The sequence below is a fragment of the Neovison vison genome, chromosome X (assembly GCF_020171115.1).
Source record: "Neovison vison isolate M4711 chromosome X, ASM_NN_V1, whole genome shotgun sequence".
Lineage (NCBI taxonomy): Eukaryota > Metazoa > Chordata > Mammalia > Carnivora > Mustelidae > Neogale > Neogale vison.
Window position 1 is genome coordinate 74,222,868 of NC_058105.1, and position 5,356 is coordinate 74,228,223.

Genomic DNA, 5,356 nt, shown 5'->3' on the forward strand with positions numbered 1-5,356 from the left:
CAAGTCTACTGCAGCATTATAAAAATCATCCCTTCACCAGAGTGTAAGATTTAAATGCATCTGCACAAGGGTGCATGCTATATAAAAAGAGTAAGGTTACTGCTGCCCTGCCAAGCACTTCCAGTCCCTACCCAGGTCCGACTGCAATACTGGTGGTCCCAATGGTTCTATCAAAATAAATTGTGTTTAAAAATTAAGGCATTTAAAAAGACAAGTGAAAATGCCTCAGAAACCATATCTCCAACTTATACTTCATCTATTTTAATGTATTATTTGCCTCCCACTAATAAACCTTTATTTCACTTGTTATAACAGAGCAATGAATCTTCCACACTGAAATATCTTCCTTGCCCAATTAATCCAAAGGAAAGAAACTGAAATGATTAGTAAAGAAAAATGTAGGGACTAACACACCCTTTTAATATGTTTTTAAATATTTTTAAGGTTTAAAAAGTGTTTTAAGTTTGTAGTTCCTAGTAGGAAAACATTATCTGAATGAATACCCTAATGGCAAACCATTGTAGAATGTTTCAGTTGCATGGGGAGCAGAGGGGTAGGGATTCTCTTCACAGCACCCCAGCTTTCTTCATGAGAAGGTCGGAGGTACACTGGTTTGTATTATTGTGACATCCATTAGGTGATCTAAGTTGCTTTTCCTTCAGCAAGGGCTTTATTTGTCAGAAGGGCATTATGCTTGACCTCCAAATTTGACTGACAATTTACTGATGAGATTCATAACCTTTGGGTTGCTCTGATATTTTGACACATTCGCTGGGTTCTGGGCCACATCCTGGAAGGCCACCATAACTTCTGGATCCTGCATGGCTGTGAGAACTTCCAGATCACTAAGAATTTCATTGAGCCCAGGCATTCTTGCCATTCCAGGCATCCCCCTTGCCATTCCAGGCATTCCTCTAGGAAAATTACCAGGCATTCCCCCAGGAAATCTATCTGGGAAAGAGCCATACTGAGCTCCTGATTGTTGTCTGGCTTCTTCCTCCCTCTGGGCTCTCTCATGTTCTTCCCGAGCCTTCTTAACCCTTTCTATTCTTTCTTTGATCTTTCGCTCTTCACATTTTAACTCGTATTTTCTCTGATGTTCAGCAATTTGCTGGACCCTTGGTTGAACTTCTTTCAGCATTGCACTAGCATCTTCATCATAATCCAGTTTACAAGCAAGGGCAAGATCATGTGCTGCTTCTTCACAATGGCCCAGAAGTCTATGTGCTTTCCTGCGCCACTCATAAGGCTGAGCTGAATCAGGATTTATTTCAATAGCTCTGTCACAGTTTCAAATGGCAGCATTTGGCTTCTGTACTTTGTTTAAGACACTGGCACTCTTGGCATACAGAATGGCCAAGTGAGGATTTAGTTTGATGGCATCTGTGAAAAAGTCAATGGCTTTCTGTAGTTCACCATCATTTAGGGCATCAATGGCAGCCACTTTTTTATCATTTGCCTGATCCATCATTCCCTCAGTTATCTCTACATTTTCATCTCCCATTTCTTGAGGGGCATCGGTATCTGGTTCAATCACACCTTCATTGTCAATTTCTAGATCACTCTCCTCACTTGATGGTTCATCTGTCTTTATGTTTTCCTCCGCCTTCTTACTATCTGGTTTTTCTTCCTTGATACTGTCTTCGGATTTAGTTTTTATGAGTGGCAGGTGGTATTTTACCCCCCATGCTCTCCACCCACTCCCGCAGGAAATGCATTTCCTTGGTGTGCAGAACGCCGGATCCTGCTTACACATTTTCACGAAAGCCTGAAGCTTGCTCACTTTGGAGGGTCCATGGTCCAGAGGCAGTGGCAGGCGGCAGGCGCGGCTAAGGTTGTGACGTGATTCCAGGCGGGGGTACTAGCTCAGCGTGATCATGTGGAAGGGGCTGCTTCCTACTTTTCTTATCCCAGCATATGGTCTTTTCTTTCCACCCAAATAAGCCTCTGAACATTTCTGATAAGGGTGCTGGTGGTCATGAATTTCTCTAACTTTTCCTTTGGAAACTGTTTATTGCTCCTTTTATTTTGAATGGTAGCCTTCCTTGATAATGCATTTTTGGTTCCAAGTTTTTTTTTTTTTTTCTTTCAGCACTTTGAATATATTGTGATTCAAACTTCTAGCTCTAAAGTTTCTCCTGAAAAGTCACGTTGTACCCTTATAGGGTTTCCTTTACATGTAACTGCTTTTTTTTCATGTGTTACTTTAAAAATTCCCTCTTTATCATGAGGTTTTGCCATTTTTCTTACTATATCTTTTGGTGTGGACCTCATTGGGTTGATTTTGCTGGGGTATTTCTGTGTCTCCTGGATCTGGACTTGTTTCCTTCCCCAGATATAAGTTTTCAGTGATTATTTCTTTAAATATGTGCTCTCCCCCCCTTTTCTCTCTCTTCTTCTGAGATTCTTATAATGAAAATATTATGCTCAATGCTGACCTTGAGTTTCTGAAGTGTATTTTCATTTAAATTTTTTTCTCTCTCTTGTTCAGCTTCATTACTTTCCATCAGTCTGCCCTCCATATTGCTGATCCACTCTTCTACTCTAAGCTACAATCTATTTCATCTGGTGTATTTTAATGTCAGTTATTGAGTTCCTCATCTCTTATTGGTTCTTTGTTTTCTATCTCTTCATTTAGGGTCTCACTCTGGTCCTCCACTCTTTTCTCAAGTCCAGTAAGTATCTTCCTGACATTACTTTAAATTCTATATCAGGCATATTATTTATCTCCCTTTTACTTGGGTCGCTTGCTGTGATTTTGCCCTGCTCTCTTTACTTGGGATATATTCCTCTGTCTCCTCATTTTGTGTAACTCTGTGTCTGTTTCTGCATGACAGGAGTCAGCTGTGTCTCCTGCTCTCAATAGAGTAGTGGCTTTATGATGAACAGTTCCCATAGTGCCCTGCAGTGCACTGTCCCCTGTTCACCAGAACCTGGCTCTTAAGTAATGTTTCCCATGTGTTGCATGTGCCCTGCTTTTGTAGCTGAACAGCTTTTTTTTAAAAAGATTTTATTGATTTATTTATTTGACAGACAGAGATCACAAGTAGGCAGAGAGGCAGGCAGAGAGAGAGGACAAAGCAGGTTCCCTGCTGAGCAAAGAGTCAGACACAGGGCTCAATCCCAGGACCCTGGGATCATGACCTGAGCTGAAGGCAGAGGCTTTAACCTACTGAGCTACCCAGATGCCCCTAGCTGAACAGCTTTTGACTTTAGTCCAATTCTCTGTAACATTTGCCCTGTGAGCAGGGTTTGGTCCCTCTGTATTTAGTGGCTCAGTTTGGGGCCACCTTGTGCTTGAGTTAACTCAGACCAGCCATTGCCAGAAACACAATACCACTGAAGTATCAGGCACTTTTTCTGTGCTGTCTCCTGAGAAGATTTTGTTGGTGGGTAGAGTCTTCTCTTAGACTAACAGTCTGTACCCAACCCACTAATGTGGTCTCTTCTCTACATTTAGCTGTAGAGAGTCTATTTTGTCAGTCTTTGGGTCATTTTCTGGGTTATTTATACTGACATCGGTGTTATCTAGTTGTATTCATTGGACACGGTGATTTTAGCATCCTCCTACTCTTCCATCTTCCTTAGAATTTTACCATACTGTTTTGATTACTACACATTCATAGTGTATTTTGAAATCTTGTATTGATATCTCCAACCTTATTTTTCTTTCTCAAGATTTCTTTGGCTATTCAGGGTCATTTGTGGTTCCATGGAAACTTAGTATTATTTGTTCTAGTATTATGAAAAATGCTGTTGGTGCTTTGACAGAGATTATATTGAATCAGAATTGCTTTGTGTCATATGGACATTTTAACAATAGTAATTCTTCCAATCCATGAGCATGGTATATATTTTCATTTGTTTGTTTCATCTTCAATTTCTTTAATGAATATATTATAGTTTTCAGAGCACAGGTCTTTTACCTTTTTTGTTAAGTTTATTCCTAGCTATTTTGTTATTTTTTGGTGCTTTTGTGACCGTGGAAACCACTTTGCATTGGTATTTTCTTTGATGGGAAATTTATGATTAGTGATTCAATATACCTCACATTTTATTCATCTGTTCAGAGTTTCAATTTCATGGCTCATTTTTGATAGGTTGAATGTCCTAAGAATTGTCTATTTCTTCTACGTTTTTTTTAAATTTTGTAAGTATATAATTATTCAAAGTAACTATGATTCTTTATATTTCTGTGATATCAGGTGTAATTTCATCTTTCTTTTCTGTTTTTATTTGTTTACATATTCTCTTTCCTTAGTCAAGCTAAAAGTTTTTAAAATTTTGTTTATCTTTTCAAAAAACACAGCTCTTACTTCTATCGATCTTTATTAATTTTCTGTTTCTATTTAATTTACTTCTGCACTTTACTATTTTCTTGTGTCTGCTAGCTCTGTGATAAATTTCTTTTTTTTCTAGTTCTTGAGGAATAAAGTTAAATTGTTTATTTGAGATCTTTTTTTTTTCATGATGTATGCATTTATTGCTATACAATTCCTCTTCTGTTTTCACCTGGAGGGGAACTTGCACACATGCCTTTGTTTTTATATCTGGTACTTTGATTTTTGTGTACATCACCCAATAGATGTCCCTTGATCTCATGCTCGGTGATGAATAAGGCTTCCTTCAGAGTTTAACAGATGGAGAAGCATTCCATGACCACCTAATTTCCTCTAGGCACAGCACAAATAGCAGACTGAAATACACACCTGCTCTTTTTATGAAAAATGCCTATTTTCTGAATTTGCAGCTTTGGCCTAAAAGGCAGGGTACTGGATTGGTACATCCAGGTCCCTACTGCAGGACTCTTTCCTGGGAAAGTGGCTGGTAGATCCCATCTTTTACTAACCTTTCTGCCTCAATTAAGACCCTTGGTATCTTCTGGTTTACCTACTCCTTATGTTTTCTTCTAGGATTTTTATGGCTTTGTAAATGTAAAGATTTCTTCTGAAAAGAAACTTCTAAACTCACCTTGTACCCTGATTTTTGTAGCTGTCTTCCCAGGGAACAACTCTATAACACCAGATATGGTGGTCAATGGGGTTTATACTCAAATCCCACAGGACTATATATATTTGCATACTTTGCAAAATCAGACAACTTATATGCTGAAAAATGAAACTGGACTGATTCTTATGCCCTATGAAAAATTACATTTACAAAGCCATAAAAATCCTAGAAGAAAACATAAGGAGTAGGTAAACCTTGACATCAGTCTTGGAGATTTTTTTTTTAATTTGACACCAAAGGCAATAAAAACAAAAATAAATAAGATAACTATACGAACCCAAAAAGCTTTTTCCTGATTAGAAACTGGGCAAAGGAACCAAATGGACATTTTCTTACAAGAAGATGT

General features: G+C 38.4%; 1 pseudogene; it reads right to left on the bottom strand.

Moving 5' to 3' along the window:
* Positions 1-688: 688 nt before the first annotated feature.
* LOC122896618 lies at positions 689-4,602 on the bottom strand (annotated as a pseudogene).
* Between the last annotated feature and the right edge of the window lie 754 nt (positions 4,603-5,356).